Source organism: Chenopodium album, chromosome 6 (genome assembly GCF_948465745.1).
Source record: "Chenopodium album chromosome 6, dcCheAlbu1.1, whole genome shotgun sequence".
NCBI lineage: Eukaryota > Viridiplantae > Streptophyta > Magnoliopsida > Caryophyllales > Amaranthaceae > Chenopodium > Chenopodium album.
Window position 1 is genome coordinate 5,684,697 of NC_137839.1, and position 21,002 is coordinate 5,705,698.

The 21,002-nt window shown below is 41.4% G+C and overlaps 1 protein-coding gene across 1 annotated transcript in view; it reads left to right on the forward strand.

Annotated features, from left to right (window-relative positions):
• LOC145635719 (codeine O-demethylase-like) overlaps nucleotides 1-21,002 on the forward strand; it is a 64,386-nt gene that overhangs the window by 2,716 nt on the left and 40,668 nt on the right. The window lies entirely within an intron of this gene.

Below are 21,002 nucleotides of genomic sequence, written 5' to 3' on the forward strand. Positions count from 1 at the left end.
CGGGAAAATTTTTTGCCTTTTTTTTAATTTTTTTTTATTTCGCTGTTTGAATTGGTCAACGTGAATCAGCGCGCCACGTCAAATTGTACCGTTACCCAATAACGGTAACCGTGGCACGGTGAACGGGGTGCGCAACGGTTACCTTTTTTTTAAAATTCACGCTTTTGCTTCACCATCGCCATTTCATTGCTTATCTCCTCTCTCTATCTTCTCCATTTTTACTTCCTTGCTCACACAAATCGTCGCGCCACGTCTAAGACAAACCGGCTGCCGTCCAAACTCACCATGACACGGTAACGGCAACCGTGACATGGCGGTTCTGCAGATATATTTTTTTTTTTTATTTTTGCTCTTGTTGCGGTTTTTTGCTGCTGCTATTGGCGTCTACTGTCTGAAGCGGCCGTCGAAGGTCACCGGAGCTCCCTCACCTCTCACACTCACCGTGACACGGGGCGGAGTCACCGTGACACATCACAGTTCAACCGAGCCGCGGTCCAGCTCCACCGTGACACGGTTGCTACGCAGACCTCCGAGGTTTTTCGAGCTTTTGGAGCTCAAATTTTCACCAATCTTGCTCTAATTTCTTGCTATTTTCCTCATTTTCGACCCTCTACAAGGATCTATGTAAGTTCTTCTTAATTTGTGCCTCAAATTTGCTTCAAAAGTAATTTCATGAAAAACCCTTAAAAATCAATTTGGGGATTTTTGATTTTGAGGTTTTATGTTGAAATTCTTGCCATGATTTTACTTGTATTTGTATGTATGTGTGTTTGTGAGAAATTTGAGACAAAAATTGCATGATTTGATAGAGAATTGAGTAAATCACCATTTTTGGGTACTACTTTGTTAAATGATGTTCATGGTAAAAAAAATTGTGGTGAACCTTGTGAAATGATGTATTGATTCATATTTTGCATATGTACTATATTGTCATGGAGAACATAGTATCATGCGGCTAGGAGAACTGTAGTATTAGTTTGTCATGGAGAAACTAAATACCATAATTTTGCCAATTTTTAGCCTGGAGGTAAAAATTTAGCATATAATTCAATAAACAACTAAATAACTTAGGAAATGATGCTAAGTATTTAGATTTTTATTTTTATAAATATGCAACTCGAATTAAATGTCTTAGGAAATGATGCTAAACATTTAGATTTTTATAATAGCATGCCTAGACGACGAGATTGCGATCTTTCTACCCACGGTCGACATCGGGCTTTTCGGGAGGACACTCCCACCGTTCCTGAGGGCATGGACGACGATATCTTAGAGTCCGAGCCTCGGACTTCTACGAGTAGGGGTAGGTGGGTTCCACTTCCGTGGACTCCAGACCAGTTGGTTTTCTGCCGTGAAAACCATGTCTCTCATCGCCCACTCTCCGACAGAATTGATGGCACGCTTCGCCATCACGGTTCTGGAGCCGGCGATTTGATCCCTCGACTTCACCAGATCATTACGAGGGATCCTGCTACGAACGCCCTATGGGAATCGGCTGACTTAGTAGATTTCTACACGGCGGTTGTAGGGTTTCGCAGCCCCCGGGGTTGCGGCGCGACGGTCGTTCGCGCATTGTTGGAGTATTTCTGGGATACTACCAACACTTTTCATTTTGATTGGGGGGAGATGACGGTGACCCCTCTAGACTTCAGCATGATCAGCGGGCTGCGCTTCACCAATCGGGTTGTAGGTCAGATGTCCGATCTATCTTGGGGATCGGCTGAGGCAGCTGATTTTTTGGGTCCAATCGTTCAGCACATCAGGACCCGACCAGTGTCTCGAGGTGGTCCTAGGAGTGGACGATCGGAGCTGGCTTCAGTTTTAGCTCGTGGCTTCGAGATGGAGGATACGACGGCTGAGCAGCGGGTGCGGATCTTCATCCTGATCCTGATCTCTATGACCCTCTCTCCTTATTGGAGTTCACGCGCACTCCTTTGCTACCTCCCCTCTTTGGCCAGGATCCATGAGATATGATCCTATAGCTGGGCCAGTCTTGGGCACACGGATCTTCTTTTATCTCTACGTCATGGCTGTCGGCAGCTGAATGACGAGTCTCCCATCACCGTCTATGGTCTGTGGAGAGTCGTAGAGGTGAAGATCTTTTCCCTTTTTGTTTCACTTTAGCTTGATCGACTCATGTGCTAAAGATTACTTTTATCGTAGCTATGGTTCTACGAGTACTTCCCAGGCTTGGCTCCTCGCCAGCGTCGCGGAGCGGTCCATGATTTCCCTGTCGGGGCCAGCTGGCGTGACCGAGGAGAGTCGCGGGTAGAGTCCGTCCCGGCACAGCGTGGGCTACTACGCCGAGGCACCTCTTCTGTTGGCGTAAGGATTAGTTTTGTTGCGTTTTTTCCTTCTGATGTTGTTTCACGCCAACTTTTTATGGTTTCTAGGTTCCCATTGATGTCCAGTATCGTCCTTGGGCCGGGATGACTGATCTACCTGAGGCTCTGCGTCTTTCAGCGTACCGTACCATTTTGGTTGGTACCGGACGCTTTGTCTGGTATTTGGGGGAGCGAGTCGTCCGTCAGCATGGCGGCGATCGATTTGTGGTGCCCTTATCTCCACCAGAGTCGATGCTGGACTCCCGCTTGATCAGAGAGTTGATCAACAGGGGAGAGCGCTATACTCTTCCATGGCAGGAGCTTGTTCACATGGAGAGTGACTATGCGCGGGACTTGCTTCCCTCTCTGGCTCCTCCACCCCGTCTTCCTGAGGTATGATTTCTTTTGAGGATCTTCTTTACTAGTCTCTGTTTTAAATAGTCGAATAACTTGATTATTCGATCATATTTTCAGACGACCATCCGCCCTGTGGGGAGGATCGAGGTTCCTCCTTAGTCTGTCCGCTACCCAAGGCCGATTGGTATCACTGAGGACCATATTGCTGACGCGCCAGAGGGTTACAGACAGGCGAAGGAGTCTCTGCCCGAGGTCTTTGAGCCGGTGAGTTTTCTTCGACGCATTATCCACCCTTTTAACACTGCTTGTTACTGACTTTTCTTTGTTTTATCCTCATCCTAACCGCCCGGAGATGATGGGATTCATGAAGCTGGTGGACGCCCTGAAGTATTGCATCATCAAGCTTCGGCGTGGTGCGAGTTGTCGGAGCTCTAGCGACGTTCTTGAGGTATCATTCATTTTTTCATTTCTACCATTTGTTTATTTTGCATTGTTGACACCTTTTGATTTTGTATCTTTCAGGAGCGACGGAGGTCCCGCTCGCGCTCGAGGCCTAGAGGCTCGGACGAGGAGGAGCTTGGTCGTGGTAGATGATCTCCTGAGGCTCACCGGCGTTCTCATTTTCAGCGAGAGCCTCAGACTACTCAGCCATTTCAGGAGGCTCAGTGGCAGCAGCCTTAGTCTTCCCAGCGCTTTCCGGGCCAGAGTCAGGGGGCGCAACAGTCATTTTCGCAGCCTCCGCAGCCTGAGTTTGGGTCTATTTTGACTCCCTTGGATCCTGGTTCGTTTTCAGCTCCATTGTCCGGGATTCCTCCACCGGTGTCGGGCTTGTTCTCAGTTCCGCTGTATGGGACGATACCTTCACCGACGATTCAAGTGCCTTTGGGCCAGTATACACCGTTTTCCGGCTGGACGGGTCCTGCCTTGAGCTTGGCTACCGCTGGGGTTACAGGGACTAGTAGGGACACTACTCCCCGTACTCGGATGGTGGAGGGACTCTTCGGTTCGCCGTTCCCATATGCACAGGGTGGAGACGATACTGATTCTGGCTCTAGGGACTTTTGACCGAGGGTTTTTATTTGTACATACTAGACACTTGACATGTTTATTTATTACGACTCTTTGTACATTATTCACGGTTTATGTATTTATTATTGTGTGTTAGTGTGTGTTTGAGACTCCTTGTGTGTGATTGTGTATTTATTAACGACGCGACGAAAAAACATAAGTGGAGTAATGGAGCGTACCGACCTTCCCCAAAAGAAAAAGAAATAAAAAGACAAGCAAAAATAAAATTACCCTCCCCAAAAGAAAAAGAAATAAAAAGATAAGCGAAGATAAATAAAGAAATAAAATTACCTTCCCCACAAGAAAAAGAAATAAAAAGACAAGCGAAAATAAAAAAAAAAGAAATAAAATAAATAAATAAAATTACCTTCCCCAAAAGAAAAAGAAATAAAGAAAAATAAATAAAGCGATGAATAAATAAAATAAAGATAATAATAATAATAAGAATATAGATAAAAAAAGGTGAGAAGTTTATTAGAAATAAAACTCTCAAAAAACTGGAAAATAAACGGTGAAGATAAAATACTATAAAAAATCCGAATAAATACGGGAAAAGATGAAAAAAGAAGATGCGTGAAGTTCCGTTACACGGCACTGTGCACCGTGTCACGACAGGACTTGCCGTGTCACGGCAAAAATTCCCGTGACACGGTGGAACTTCCCGTGTCGCGGGACGCGCATTACTCAGCGGTGTGTTTTACGCGTATGAAAAGATAAATTCTGGACAGTTTCGAGCGCTTTTACTATAAAATAAGACCAGTTTATTCATGATATGCATAATTACGAAACACACAATAATTTAGAATTTCATATTTCAATAATCATGTCTCAGAATTTTGATAATACATTGCGCGATTGGTCTTATTCTTTGACCAATGCTGAAAAAAGAGAGTTGGAATTATTTCATGTCAGGGGTTTGCTAGCCCTGCGACACGTAGCTATTGAACATGATTTTCTTAGGGCAGCATTAGATTATTGGAGTCCAGAAACACACTGTTTCAAATTTGATTATGATGAAATCTGTCCTCTGCCGGAGGAATTTGGTGCAATCTTTGGATTTCCTGCTAGAAATCTTATTGCCATGCCTACCCTACGTGAATATTATTACCAAGATTTTGAACGCCATCTGAATCTAACAGATCCAGATTTAAATAGAATTGTTTGTGGTAATGAAGTAGACTTAGAAAAACTTGCTAATTTATATTTTAATCGCCCTATCTCTGAGTCTTATCATGTATATCGTAGAAGGGCATATATTTTTTGCATGTTTAGCAAGCTTCTATTTGCAAACGATAGGGTAGGACATGCTTGTCTAGCGTCTGTGCTTGAGCATGTCGAATCCGGAAGATCTCCTACGCCGACGTGCCTTGAAGAAACATTTCGTGGCCTTGACGAGGCAAAAGCTGACCGGAAAGCCATCAGGAAGGGCTCTCTGGTACTACTGCAGGTAAAAACACGCTACGAATAGCCCCCGTGACACAAAACAGGCACCGTGTCACGGTCGGTGTTTGTCGTGACACGGTGAAACCTGCCGTGTCACGGGAATCTGCAATTTTTTTTTTTTTTTCCGAATAATTTTTTTTCTTTTTTTGCAGATTTGGTTGATGGAGCGTTTGGAATTATTTGAAGCCCTCGACGATGTTGAAAAATATGGCCCTAACGACTTATTCCGCAGGAAAAAGAATTACTCTGCGAACATGTCGTATGAAGATTGGAAAAATTTCTTTGCAAAGAGTGAGTTTTCCATTCGTTGGGTGGTGCCTTTGTGGAGGCTTACTAGGATGGCTGGCACGAATGAAACTCCATATTGCCGAGTTCCTAGTATCTCAAAACTGACATTTTATCGTCCTTCTCGACTGATGCGGCAGTATGGACTTGAACAAGTAATTCCACGCTATAACGATAGTCCTCGTGAAGTATCGTTGCATGAAAGTAACGTTCACAAGTACGAGGCTTATTGGATTGGAAGACCTTTGTGGACCGTTTCTGCAAGTGACCAAGCTCCTCCTCCTTTATCTAGTGCATAAAAGGCATGGTTGAACCCTAGAAGTAGGAGGGAACGATTCGGATCACGCAAGTCTGATGTGAAGAGTCGTCTTGGAAATAAGAAAGCTCCTCCTAAAGATCGTCTAGGTCCGAGAACACAAGGAATTGAGTTTAAGACTCCTATGATGCCAAGAAAGAAGAATTATGTGAAAGGAAAGGGTAAAGAAAAGATGATGTATAGGGAGAAACAACCGAAAAAGTTCAAGAAAGGTGAAAGGGGTGAAAGTTCGACTAGGGGTGTGACCGTTCGGGCTACGAAAGACACATTAATGGTGAAGGCCGACCTAATTGACCAAGAGAAGGATGTTCCTAAGGAGAAGAAAGATTAGATCAATAGTGCTTTGCTTTATGATTTATAATTTTTATTTAAAATAAGGCATATAATGCCAATACTTGTAGTCGCATTTATTTTAATAATAGCACATTTATTTCAGCCTTAAAAATAAAAATGACTTTTATTTATTATTTATTTATCCGAGTCAAGGAGTCGGACGCAATGGAAGAACGAAAATAAAATCTCAAACAATGAATCCGCAACGAATGCGCCACTATTCTAAAAATAAAACGGAAAAACTGAAATTCCACCGTGCAGTGTCACGGTGAAAGGGTCCCGTGACACGGTACAAATTCCCGCGTCATGGCAATTTTCCCTTTTTTTTTTTTTGTTGGCCGACAAAAGGTGACGTGGCACGGGAACTTCTCCCGTCAAACGGGATAAAATCCCGTGTCACGGGAATTTCCCTCCCTTTTTTTTCGTTTAGGCCCACCGTGTCACGGTGAACAGTACCGTGACACGGTAGGATGTCCCGTGTCGCGGCAATTTTCTTTTTCTTTTTTTTTTTTTGTGGTGACGCAATGCTGAACCGACGCGCATATTTGATCAACAGAGGGAGGATTTTTTTATTTTAAAGTGGTCGGGCCCCCTTGAGGGGTTGCCTACGTATCCTAAAAAGGAATCAGGCCAAACGTAGCTCTATTGGGTCATGAACCCATGCGACTAGGCATAGAATTTCTTGAGTTGATCCAAGTTGGTTAAATTATGGAAGCCGTTACCGTCCATGTCTACCAATTGTGCCGCTCCGCCAGACAGGATGGCTTTAACAATGTACGGGCCTGACCAGTTCGGTCTGAATTTTCCTCTTGGATCTAACACATTTTTACGAAGTGCTTTAAGCACTAGGTCACCCTCTTTGATATTTTTGGTCTTGACTTTTTTATTAAAATGTCGTGCCATACGTTGTTGGTAGGTTTGGACATGATGCAAAGCTGCCAAGCGTCTTTCATCAAGCAAGACCAGTTCGTCGTATCTTGCTCTAATCCAGTCGACTTCATCTAGTTGGCTTTCCAATGCGATTCGAAGAGAAGGGATTTCGAGCTCAATTGGTTGTACAGCTTCAACTCCATAGACCAAAGAGAAAGGGGTAGCCCCCGTTAATGTACGAACAGAGGTTCGATAACCCCAAAGGGCGAAATGTAGCTTACTTGGCCAATCCTTGTAATTTTCTGTCATCTTTTCGATGATAGTTTTCACATTTTTGTTGGCCGATTCGACTGCTCCATTTGTTTGTGGTCTGTAAGGTGATGATCGGTGATGCTTGATATGGTATTTCTGTAATAATTCCGCGCATTCGGCTTGGAAATGTGTTCCATTATCACTGATCATCTCATGTGGTACCCCATAGTGGCATATGATATTTTTCTCAATGAATTGAGCTACGTGTTTTGCCGTCAGCTTGGCATATGAGGCAGCCTCGACCCATTTGGTGAAGTAGTCGATTGCCACGAGAATGAATTCATGCCCCCCTTGTCCTAGTGGTGTTATTTTTCCAATGATGTCAATGCCCCAAGTGGAGAAAGGCCATGTTGAAGTATACGTGTAGAGAAGCGAAGGTGGAACATGTTGTAAGTTTGCGTAGACTTGACACTTCATACATTTCTTGACGTATTCGGGACAATCTTTCTCCATAGTAGTCCAATAGTAACCTTGTCGTTGAATCTTTTGGACTAACATCTTTGCATTCATGTGTGTTCCACATATACCAGCATGAAGGTTTTCCATGGTTTTATGTGCTTCTTTCTTGGCTATGCATAAGAGATTTCTTCCCATTGCAGTTCTCTTGTGGAGTTCTCCCCTGATGAGCACATACTGTGAGGCCAGGAGCCTCAAAGCACGACGTGCCCTTTTATCAGTATTAGGAGGGTATTCTCCTCTTGTCACATAATTAAGGATGTCCGTATACCATGGCTCTTCATCTTCTTCTTGTGGTTCTTGTTCATCGTCAATTGCATGAACATAAGCCGGCTCATATCTTCTTTCTATGGTTAGTGGCATTCTGATTGTATCAGTTGGAATTCGCACCATTGATGCTAATTTAGCTAGTGCGTCAGCGAATTGGTTTTCTTCTCTTGGCAAATATGTATACTCCACTTCATCTGGTTGCTCCGTGAGAGTTTCTAAATGAGCTTGATACGTAGCGAGACTTTCACTTCTCACTTTCCATCTCTTGGAGATTTGGTTAATGATTAGTGAAGAATCACCGTAGATTCTGAGTTTCTTAATTCCCAAGGCGACAGCTGTTTCTAACCCCAAAATGCATGCTTCATATTCTGCGGCATTGTTGGTGACATCAAAGTCGAGCTTCATGGAAATTGGGATGTGCTCTTTATTGGGTGATACGAGCAAGACTCCTACACCACATCCCTTTTGGTTTGAAGCTCCATCGAAATAAAGCGTCCAGCTATCATCTTCGGTCATGAGTAAATCTTCGTCAGGGAAATCGTACTCATCTTCTTCTTTTTCATCTTCTTCTAGCGGAAAGTCTGGTAAGAAGTCAGAAACTGCAGAACCTTTGATGGCTTTTTGTGGCACAAATCTCAAGTCAAATTGAGCCAGATTGACTATCCACCTTGATAATCTGCCGTTGAGTGTTGCTTTCTCGAACAAGTATTTGAGAGGATCCATCTTGGACACGACATGCACTGTATGAGTGAGCATGTAATGTCTTAATTTCTGTGCGGCCCATACAAGTGCGAGACACAACTTCTCAAGTGGTGTGTATCGCGTCTCATATCCTTGAAGTTTCTTGCTCAAGTAATAGATTGCATTCTCCTTGCTTTCGATCTCTTGTGCTAGCATTGCCCCCATCGTTTCTCTTGTGACCGTAAGGTAGAGTCGAAGAGGAAAGTCAGGTATTGCTGGCGCTAGCACGGGTGGATTTGCCAAATACTCTTTGATTTTGTCGAAAGCCTTTTGGCAATCATCATCCCATGTGACTGGGACATTCTTCTTAAGCTTCTTGAATATAGGTTCATATATCGCTGTGAGCTTTGATATGAACCTACTTATATACTACAACCTTCCGATGAAGCCTCGAATCTCCTTCTCATTTTTGGGTGGTGGCATGGCCATGATTGCTTTTACTTTTGAAGGATCTATTTCAATCCCTCGAGCACTGATCACGTATCCAAGTAATTTGCCTGACGTGACTCCGAATGCGCATTTTGCTGGATTTAATCTCATGTTGTACTTGCGGAGCCTTTCAAAGAACTTGCGAAGTGCAACAATATGGCCTGGGCGATCTTTAGACTTAACGATCATATCATCGACATAGACCTCCACCTCTTTGTGCATCATGTCATGTAACAATGCTGTAGCTGCTCTTTGGTAGGTGGCACCCGCGTTTTTCAACCCTAATGGCATTACCGTATAGCAATATGTACCCCATTGCGTGATGAATGTGGTTTTCTCCATGTCTTCTTCGGCCATCAATACCTGATTATATCCGGCGTAGCCATCCATGAATGACAAGAGTGCATGGTTTGCTGTATTATCGACCAGAATGTCAATGTGAGGTAGAGGGAACCCATCTTTTGGGCTTGCTTTGTTGAGATCCCTGTAATCAACACACATTCTGACCCTTCCATCCTTCTTTGGAACTGGAACCATAATTGCTATCCATTCCGGATACTTAGATACTCTGATGAAACCTGCGGCCAATTGTTTCCTGATTTCTTCCTTGATTTTGAGAGCCACATCTGGTTTCATTCGACGCAACTTTTGTTTGACAGGCTTCATACCTGGAATGAGTGGTATCGTATGCTGAGCTATATCCCTGTCAATTCCTGGCATATCTTGGTATGACCAAGCAAATACATCAACAAATTCACTAAGCAAGTTAATTAACTCTTTGCGTTCATCTTGAATTAGTGTTAATCCAATTTTTACTTCTTTAACAGTCGTATCATTGGAAATGTTAACTGTTTCTGTATCTTCAATAACTGCTGTTTTATTTTTGTGTTCTTCCATTGCTTTTATTATTTCTTTGTCATTTTTATCATTAGCAAAGCAATATTGATCAGGGATAGGGAAATGGCACGCATCGTAAGCAAAGGTACTCCTTTTATTGAATTCACTGGCTAATACATCAAGAGAGGCAAGGTCGGCTGCGACTTCACCAGAATTATTAGGACTAGAAAGAGAGGACTCAACAAGAGACTTAGGGTTGAACTCTATAGCAGAAAGAAGGTCGGCCTCAGACTCTAAGGACTCGTCTACAGACTTAGACTCAGACTCGGACTCGGACCCAGACGACTCAGACTCATCAAACATAGGACCCTCGCCAGTGGTTATTTCCAACTTCTCTCCACTCGGCGTAGTGATCCTCAATGTCTTGCGCCATCCTCTTGAAATGTTGTCAGCTTGGACGATTAACTCGGAGGGGTCAAAATCCTTGTTCGCTATGACAGCTTGAACGAGCTCGGATTTATCATTGCGGACCGTCTTGGACTCATTTTTATCCATTCCAAAAAGAAGGTTGATTCCTAGATCATCAAATTTCAGGCTAGCTGGCTTCTCGGTTGTGAAGAGCTCTTCGTCTTCGTCAACAAAGTCACAATCAAGGAACACCTCGAATCTTGGTTCACGAATCCCATCATGGACGAATGGCTCAGGGAATTCATAGCATGGGAAGTCTTCCCCTTCTTTGATGTACTGGCCATTGAGGGTGAACAGATACGGATCCATGGCCATTTCCGTCTTCGTGATTCGAGCGTTATTGCGAGCCTTCATCTTCAATGCAGCTCGTTTCAGATCTTCTTTTTTTGGCTTGAATCCCAAGCCGAAAGTATCCTTCTTGAGCGCACCAGGATGGCCCCAAGATTCAGCCATTTTCTTCTTGAGTCCAAGGGTAATTCCAGGGAAATGACCTTGCTTCTTCAGAATGGCATTGATACTGGTGTTTGAATAGGGATCAAAGTCGAGATGGCACTTTTCCTCCTCTTCGATCACGAGAACATCATCTAGTGAAAACCCCCAAAGATCTTCATCTTCTTCATAATGTTCAACATGGACGATACGAGTATCAATAACTTGAATGCGCATAGGAGAAGCATCGATAGTAATCGGAACCCCTCCAACTATGGCTTTCACTTTCTGGTGAAGCGATGACGGAATCGCCTTTAGCTCATGAAGCCAAGGGAGTCCTAACAACAAATTGAAAGAGGCATTAATGTCCACCACCAGAAATTTGGTGCGACGTTCAATGGCCCCAGTAGTTATATTCAGTATGATAGTACCCATGGCTTGACGGCGAGTATTATCATAAGCTCGAATCCCTTGAGTGGAGGGAGTCAATTCTTCATTCTTTATACCCAACTTCTTTGCAGTACGGAGTGGGCACACATTGATTGCAGAGCCATTATCAACCAGGCTCATGGGAACATTCATCTGCCTACAAACCACAGTGAGGTGTAAGGCCTTATTATGTTGGTCCCCTTCCGGGGGTAGATCCTTATCAGAAAAGGAAATCAGATTGCTAGTACTTGGCAGCTCAGTAGTAAGAAAGTTGACCAATCCTTGAGGAGTCATGTCATCATTGACTCCTATTTTCACCAGAGCATTCATCACAGCCTTTTGATGCTTTTGGGAAGTGGCCAAAAGCTTCCATACATTCATCTCCACCTTGGTCTTTTGCAGTTGTTTGACCACATCGTTGTTCACAGGGTCGATGGGATCAACTATCGGATGTGATTGTGGTGGAGGTGGAGGTGGGTTAGATTGTTGCAACCGTCCACTTCTGGTGAGAAACTTGACCTCAAAGTCCCCCCAAACATCTTCACTGGTGCCAAGAGATGAACAGGCTATGTCTTTGAGATAGACGTCTTCATCATCACTATCCCAGATCCCATTCACTTCTTCAGTACTTGAGATAAATACAACTTCCGGCAGAGGTTCCTTCACAAGTCGAATGAGTATTGACGGATCAAAGGAGACTTCATCTCCCATGATAGCCAAAGCATCAGAAAGAGGACCTATTTGAATGTTAGGCTTCTTGCCCCCTGGAGGGACAAGAAGTTGATTAGCATCAATCAGGTCTTGGATTGCATCTTTCAGCCTCCAAAACTTCTCAGTGTTATGACCCTTGCCTTGATGAAACTTGCAATAAGCATTGGGGTCATAGCTAGCGGTCCTATTCTCAGGTCGAGGTTCTGGAAATGGTCCGATTGGCATAATCAGTCCTTGACCATGCAAACGGTCATAAGCAGCATCATAAGTCATTCCCAAAGGCGTGTAAACCCTCCTTTGCCTTTGGAATCTTTGAGGAGGAGCATTGAGGGCTAGCACATCATTAATGTTGATATTGTTGATAGCATTATTGGGCTTAGAAGACAAAGAAGAAGGAGTGTCGTTCTTCTTGTTTTTCCAAGTGTTGTTGTTATTGTTGCTACCAACAGACTTCATCAGTTCATTTTCGATATTGATTCCAATATCGTATACAGCTTCAAAGGTACTCAGAGGCAGAAACTTCAAGTGTTGCTTGTATTTATGAGTCAGATTGGCAATGAACAAGCGAACCATTTCCTTCTCCTTGGGACGATCCACTAGGAGCGCAGCTGTTTCCCTCCACCTGCTTAAGTAATGCTACCAACAGACTTCATCAGTTCATCTTCGATATTGATTCTAATATCGTATACAGCTTCAAAGGTACTCAGAGGCAGAAACTTCAAGTGTTGCTTGTATTTATGAGTCAGATTGACAATGAACAAGCGAACCATTTCCTTCTCCTTGGGAGGATCCACTAGGAGCGCAGCTGTTTCCCTCCACCTGCTTAAGTAAGTGGTGAAGCCTTCATTCTCTTTCTGTTTGAGAATGGAGAGTTCACGTTCAGAAGTCTTGGCCTGAATGTTACACTTGTAACGATTCATAAAGCTTTCAGCAACATCCTCCCAGGTCGCGACATGTTTGGATTCTAATGAATAAAACCACTGTTGACAGGCATGCTCTAAGGAAAGAGGAAACACCATAGGGAAGAGTGTCACATCTACTCCCTTAAGAGCCATAGTTGCAGAAAAAACCTTCAAATGGAAAAGCGGATTATCAGTAGGCTTAAATTTGGGAATGTCAGCAGTGGAAAACTTCTCAGGAAGCTTTTCTCTTATGGACGAAGAGGTGATAGGCTGTTCCACATAAGTGAACTCTTCAGAAATCTTGCTCATCTGCTCCTTAATCTTGTCCATTGCAGCAGTAGTGACATTGTTTTGATTGTCTTGCTCTACAGTGCTGACTCTAGTGGTCAATCATGTCAGACAATCTTTTGATTGTCCTGTTGAGGTTCTCAATGTCTTCTTTAGTGGCCATTGGTTGAAAGTAGACTGGAGATGGATCTTGTGGAGATGATTGAGGTGGTTTCCTTGTACGCCTTTTTGGTATAAGAGGTTGTTGAGGTATGGACTCGAACCGTAACAATCTACCCCTGCTTCTTGTCCAAGTGTTGTGACACCGAAACAAACACACCTTTAATGACCAAACTTAACCTTTACCTATCCGGATTAAAAAGAAAAAGAACAAAAAAATTTTTTATTAAAAATCTATAATTTTTATTTTTATTTTTTTAAAAAAAAAAATATATGGGAGGATACCATCCGACTTACTCCGAAAAAAAACGACACAAAAACGAGACTTCCCTAAAATACGGTCAAAAAGTGGTGCACGACTAAAAAAAAGTGTGTGAACACGATATGTGAGTGATTAGGTGAGGTTATAAACGCGTGTTTTGACCGTATAGCTAGACACGACACAAAACTGGACACAGCATTCGCACAAAAATCGAGAAAAAGACTGTCAGGACACTTTCCTGGGCACCGTGTCACGGTGCAGACTGTCGTGACACGGTGCAGTCTACCGTCAAACAGTAGACAGCCCCGTGCCACGGCACTGTTCACCGTGGCGCGGCAGAACATGCCGTGACACGGTGCACAGTTCCAAGTCAGTTTTGTGATTTTTTTCCAGATTTTAACCGATTTCAGGTCCGTACTAATTACTATGTGAGAATAAAAACCCTCGGTCATGGGTTAAACAAAAGAGCAAACACATGATGGTTAGCACCAAACAACCACATAGCATTTAGGCACGATGATGTAAAAAAAAAAAAAAAAAAAAAAAAAAGTTCGCAACCTAGAGTCAAGATCTATGTTCAACTATTGGTCAAGCTTTGGGTGTCAAAAGGGTACCATGGTTAAGAGTTTGGACGCGTTAGCAAGGCAGCCTCCCTTGAGGGTGTATGCCAAAGGGCGGCTCCGCGAGTTCGTGATGAAATCAAACTCGACTCCATGGTTTGGGTGGATTTAATAACTCGGATGAACCCTTATTGCCATGAGCGTTTTTGGGTCGATAGAGCTTAAATCCCTCGGGGCTAAGACGCATGTAGAACACATACGTTTTTTCAGAAAAATCGAAAGAAGTCGATTGTGAGGAAAGAAAATAAGCCACCGGACTGATTTTAGGACTGCCGTTCCCGTGTCACGGTACTGTGCACCGTCAGACAGTGCACTGTACCGTGACACGGCAGATTCTGCCGTGGCACGGCAGTCAGAAAATCTGACTGGTGCCCTGTTTTCCTTCGCGTGCAACCAAGTTATCCATTTTTTCCTACGGGACAGACCTGAACGCGACGTTAAAACATCTATGCAGATGCAAAATTGCCAAATTAATCACAGGAATATTTTTTCAAGAATCTTTCAAGTCTCATCCACTCATCTTAATTAAATACCGATCACTCAAATCGATAAATAATTAAGAATCCTCCCAGTGGAGTCGCCAAATTGTAGGCGTCGTTTGAAGTGCGCCTACGTTTAAAGCATGTTGTGAATATGCTTGGCACTCATAGGAAGTGGGAATTGACATTACGATTAGGGACAACGATTAGGGACAAATAAAGTAGGGAGCCGCCAACAAGTTTTTAAGGAACTTGTAAACCATTCACGGATCATAAAAGGCAACCACGATAAGGGACAACAATAGGCAACAACGATTGACCCGTGAAGGTTACACCCCATTCATAATCCATGGGATTACTAACTCCATATGGTCCGGAACCGCGAAAGGAGGATCAGGGATGATGGTACGAAGTGAGTCATGGCGTCACATTCGCCCGTATTGGCCTCTACTCGATTCTTATATTGAAAAGCATTCATGTGATCTCAAAGGCATACAAACAATAATTCAATTCGCTCCAAACTATTATTTAACTAAATTGGTTTAAGATTAATGCACACATAATTCTAAAATATTGGTGATCACTTCAATTAATAATAAGATTAAAAGGATCCTAAACCGGTTGTCCAAATTATCTTATTAGTCGTGATTTTCAATTACATATTCCCTTTAAACATGCAATAGGGTGATCATAAACATAATAAAACAACATTAATATTAAAACCAATTTAATCACAATTCCAACAACATAAAATTGTTAGAAAAATAATAAAAACAAAAGGAGCATGATCCTTACTTTAATTCTGTTTGTTTGCAACTACAAAATAATAAACGAGTTAGTTACTTCAAGGAAATAATAAAACAATAATTAAATTAAATTAAATGAAATAAAGTTGATTTTGGGGCCAAACCCTCAAACAGTTCTACCTTTCACGCCTTGGCTTAAGGACAGAACCTCGAGTAAAATATGGACTCCTTTGAGTGCTTGAAGAAGGAATTTTGAAGTGAAAAGGGTAGGCTAGTGTTTAGGCTAATAGCATAGAAGAGAGAAAATAAAATAATAAAATTACTCGGTGCCCCGTACATCAGAAATGAGGGGGTATTTATAGGGAAAATGTGCTGAGGGAGCACACGGAACCCTAAAATGATAAAAACCCTAAAAAAGTATCCCGTGACACGGTCAGACTGTACCGTGACACGGGTAGCCCCACCGTCAGACGATACAAAATCCCGTGACACAGTACATTTTTGGTGTGACGCGGGAAATTTTCAGAAAACGGGATGAAAAACGCGTTAAGGGTTTACGCGGAAAAAACACAGAATGTCCCGTGTCACTGCAGACCTCCCGTGTCACGGGAAATCCCACCGTCAGACGGGAAGGATTCCCGTGACACGGGGGCAGTCTGCCGTGGCGCGGGAATTTCCAGCCCATTTTCTGTCTAAATACATTTTTAACCCTAATTTCCTTCGGCTTTTTAAGTGCCGATTGATAATTTCGGGCCTTTTCTGACTTTTATTATTCGGGCTAAAAATAAGAAAATAATTAAATAAAAATAAATAACAGGTTTGGGCCAAAAATAAATAATACAACAATAAAATAATAAGGTTTGGGCTTAAAATTAATTAATAAGTTTGGGCTGAAATTAAAACTATGCTTTTACCAGACATCAAGACTAATCCATGGACTGTTCAAAAATATGAATTTAATAAAATACGATTTTCCAAGCACTCTCGAGATTAAATACTAAACCCGACCAATAGTGGCGGTGAAAGGTTATTTATCATCGGGTTTGGTTTTGGGGAGACATTTTTAGGTGTCTACACCTATTATTAGGGCAGGTTCAATCTCTTTTAGTTTGGATTTGTACCTTCATCCCCGAACCCTTATTTGGTTCAAGACCTTATGGAGTTGACGATCTCTTGGATCGTTAAGGGGTGTAACCTTCACCCTGTGAACAGTTTACAAGTTCCTAAAACTTGTTGGCGACTCTTTTGCTCTATCTTCTTCCCTTTTGGACGCCACCGTACTTTAGTGTATGATCACAGTGGGGTTCAAGCTAGGGGATTAACGCTTGAAATTTATTCCCCACAGCCACGCAAGGCCGAGCTAGCAAGGGAGCTAGAGCTCAGTGCTAATAAATGGCTTGCGGCAAGTCCGAGCTAGAGCTGCGAGAGAGCTATAGCTCGCTGCCCAGAAAGCCTATGGCAGGGCCGAGCGAGAGCTCTAATGCGAGAGAGCTATAGCTCGGTTGTGGGTTTGGGCTTTGCGTGGAAGGCTTGCCTTGTTTTGTTTCTTTTTCTTTCTTCTCCTATAAATACTACTCCTTAACTCTTATTTGATACACGTTAATTTCATTATTGAAATAACCTAAACATAAAAACAAAAACCTACCCTTTGAGATCTGAACAGTTCTTGAGTAATTCCACACTTCGGGTTCGGGTACACGAATTACGAAGGAGAGTTGCGTTAAACTTGGGGGGGCGTGCGTCATCAGGAAACCTGTACCGGTGGGGGCGTATTTCGCTTCTAAGGCAGTGGATTATGTTCCACGGCGCAACTGTGAGTTTGAGATCTTCGATCAAGTATTTTTTTTTTCCCCTTTCATCTTATCTATTTTATTATTGGAATCAATAGGTATTTTTACCAACACCTAACACCAGCAAACAACACATCACCATCCCCATTTCTGGCCACTGCTCCCAATCCCATCCACCCATCATCCTTTACGGAAGCATCACAGTTCGGCTTGATAAAATCAGGTGGACGAAGGCGCCAATGCCTCAGACTTTTCTTCTTGGCCTTACTGACAGACCCATTAATTTGCTCTGCGTATTTCCCACTAGGGGTGTTAAAAAAAACCCGACCCGAATGTCCCGACCCGATTTCCCGATGACCCGGTAAATACCCGATGGGAAATTTGGGGGAAAAAAGCTGTTTTTTCGGGACGGGTACCCGACCCGGGAAAAATGCATGTTATCCGGGTCGGGACATGGGTCGAATTTTGTAATATCCGGGTACCCGATTTCCCGAAATCTTAAAAACAAAAAAAAAAAACAAAAAAAAAAAAACCTCCCTCAAACTAAGCCCAGCCCACCAAATTAGGGCTCTTTCACACGCCTCTCACCCCCCTCCCGCATCTGCCTCCTATCTCTCTCTCTCTTCTTGCATCTCCTCTCTCTCTCTCTCTCTTCTTCCTTGAATTGAGCTCCTCAATCCTTTCCCGTCGATTTCCCATCTTCAACTCTCCACTTTCAAATGGAAGTTACTGATTTACACAGTGGCGGTCGATTTCTATGAGAAATGAGATACCTTGGTGTAAAAATCAGAACTTTTGTTTGCTGTCTCGAGTCATAAATCTCAAGCTAAGGAGAATTATCAGTGCAAAGGTTAGCATTTTTCAAAAACTACAGCACATAGCCTTTATTATGCAAGGGTGTATTCCATCAAGATTTATCATTGCCATGGCCTCTTCCTCCAAGCAAGAATTTGTCTCCCATTATCGCACCATTCGTCTTCCATTACGGCATTATTGTTTTTTTTTTTTTTTTGGCAATTCAATTGGGAATCAGATGTAATTTTTTGGATTTTATTTTTGGGAAATTAATGGTTATAATTTGTGTTTATCTAACAAAAAAAAAAAAATTACAGCAATAATAAATACCTAAAATTAATACAATTATAATGGTTTTTTTTTTTTTTTTAAAAAAAGAAGGAAATCCAGGTACCCTATGTCCCGACCCGAATAATTTTTGTACCCGAAACCCGGGTACCCGAGATATTCGGGTCGGGACATGGGACAGATTAACAACTACCCGAAACTCCGGGTACCCGCGTTTTCGGGTACCCGAAAACCCGGGTACCTGAATTTGAACACCCCTTAATTCCCACAATCCTGGACGAGCCTCTTAATGCTTACCGAGAAGAAATTTATAAAAAGAGTACCAAAAATAAAGCTAAACAAAATAATTTAAGCTTTAAAATTACAAATTCCGAAAATTCAATCAGGTAGCTATTGTCAATCCCCATAAATCTGAATTGGTACCTTACATTAGGCCCTATAAATTTGAATCGGTGCCTTTTCGTTAGGCCTTGAAAATCTAATCCGATACGGTGTTAGGCCCCGAAAATCTAATCAAGTACCTTGTATCAAGGCTCGGAAATCTAAATCGGTACCTTGCATTAGGCCATGAAACTAGGATCTAGTACCTTGTACTAGGCCTTGAAAATATGACCCGATAAATTGTATTAGCCCCTGAAAAAGTATCATGTAGCCCTTTTAATGAACCCCTGAAAATTTGATAATATACTCTAGCAATTGTCTTGAACACTGATTATACAGCATGGTGATATTAATGGAAGTCATGTAAGTGTCTACTACAAGTTGGAAATTTAGTTTTGTTTATTGTTCAACAATAAATTAGATTTTTCGGGGAAACAACCTATGGCAATAATATAAATACTTAAAAAAATTATCGTAGTGCAATTTATCTTTGTCCATGAATCCATATAAAATTAAACATTAAACGAGATGAAAGTTTTGACACATTTGAATATGATTGCAAATTAGGTGGTAGAGAATAGGGATGATTATTAGGAGTGGAAAAGAATTCATATTCATATTAAAAGAAAGGCAAATCATCATATTATATTATATCATATCATATCAAATCAAATCAATCAAATAACTAATATAAAAAAAAATTGGTCCGGTCCAAGACTAGTTTTTATAGGGTTTTGGATTGAACTGAAAACCGAAAAAATGAATTTCTCAACCCGAAGACTGGACCTATTCAGTCCGAGGTCGGTCCATTTTTCGGTCTGGACCGAATTTTGAACACCCCTAGTCCCAACTAATTCACCTTTTGAGCTAATCTGAATTTAAAGATCAGTTTTTGATAGTTAGCAGGCTTCAATCCCTTTCCAATTGTTATTGTTGGGGGATCAGACACGCGACCGATCCTCTCTACCAACCCCAATTATCATTGTACCAACAAGCTAAACAACAACCAATTGGTACATGCTAATTTATTATTGTCTTCTTTATCAATCTCAACTCAACAATTGGTACGTGCTAATTAAAATTTGTTGCATTCACAACTGATGGTGTCAACTAATTAATCAACAATTATAATAATAAAAAAAATTCAAACCATACCTCACAAAAGTTCATACAATTGTCAACAACATAATACATAAAGATAATTTAAGAACTCACTAGCAAAAAATTTTACAACAAAACTTTAAAAAATTTAAACCCTTGAGCTCGTATTAGCTTATCCTTCTGATAAAATGATTTTCCAAATTCCCACCCAAACATAACAATGGAGCTCGTGTTATTTTTTTCTCTCCGTATGAAGATGAAAAGTCACTTTCAATAGTACTTTTTTTTAAAAAGAAACCCACTATCCAAAGTCTTCTAGAGTATCTGAGTATGAGTAAACTATTTTTGTCAAGTCAGCCTTATAGTCTCTAAACTATTCTCTTAATCAATTAATTAATTTTTTTTTTTGAATAGTCTTAATCAATTAATTTGTTAAGTCCCTAACTATTGTAATAAAATAATAATTAAATTTTGCCATATAATGTTAAATGGTTCCAAGACTATTGATGACTAGACAAGATCTCTAAACTATTTGACTATAAATAATACTTCTTAGTGGCTGAGGGACCAATTTGTCTCACTCAACAGTTAAAGAACTACTCTCTTCGTGTTTTAATAAGTGTGCACTTACCAAATTAGGTTGTGTTTTTATAAGTATTACACTTTTTTTTTTTTGGCAAAAAACTACATTTAAATATTACATCACTCTCCTCTCATGATGATCCCCGCCTAATCACATTCATTACTTCTTTCAATAAACAATTAACCCCACTATCTTACTTTTACAACTTGGTTAGGTCCCGTGCCATGCACGTTGATGTACAATTGTATATAACTATAGATTATTGATTGATAAGAATTATAATCATAAATTAGTTGATTAATTTAATAGTAAAAGTGTCATATGTTGATTTTTGTAATTGTAGTTTCTACACAACGAAAACAAAAGTACGCAAAAAAAAAAAAAAAAATGAGTCATATTTTTTGTTGTTGTAAAACAGGTCTCAAATTATTTTAAAATGTGATTTTTTGGTTTATAGTTTTCCAAATTTTTTTAGAAAGATTTGTGAAAATATTTTTTTTTTTTAATATAATAATTTTTTGTAAATAGTT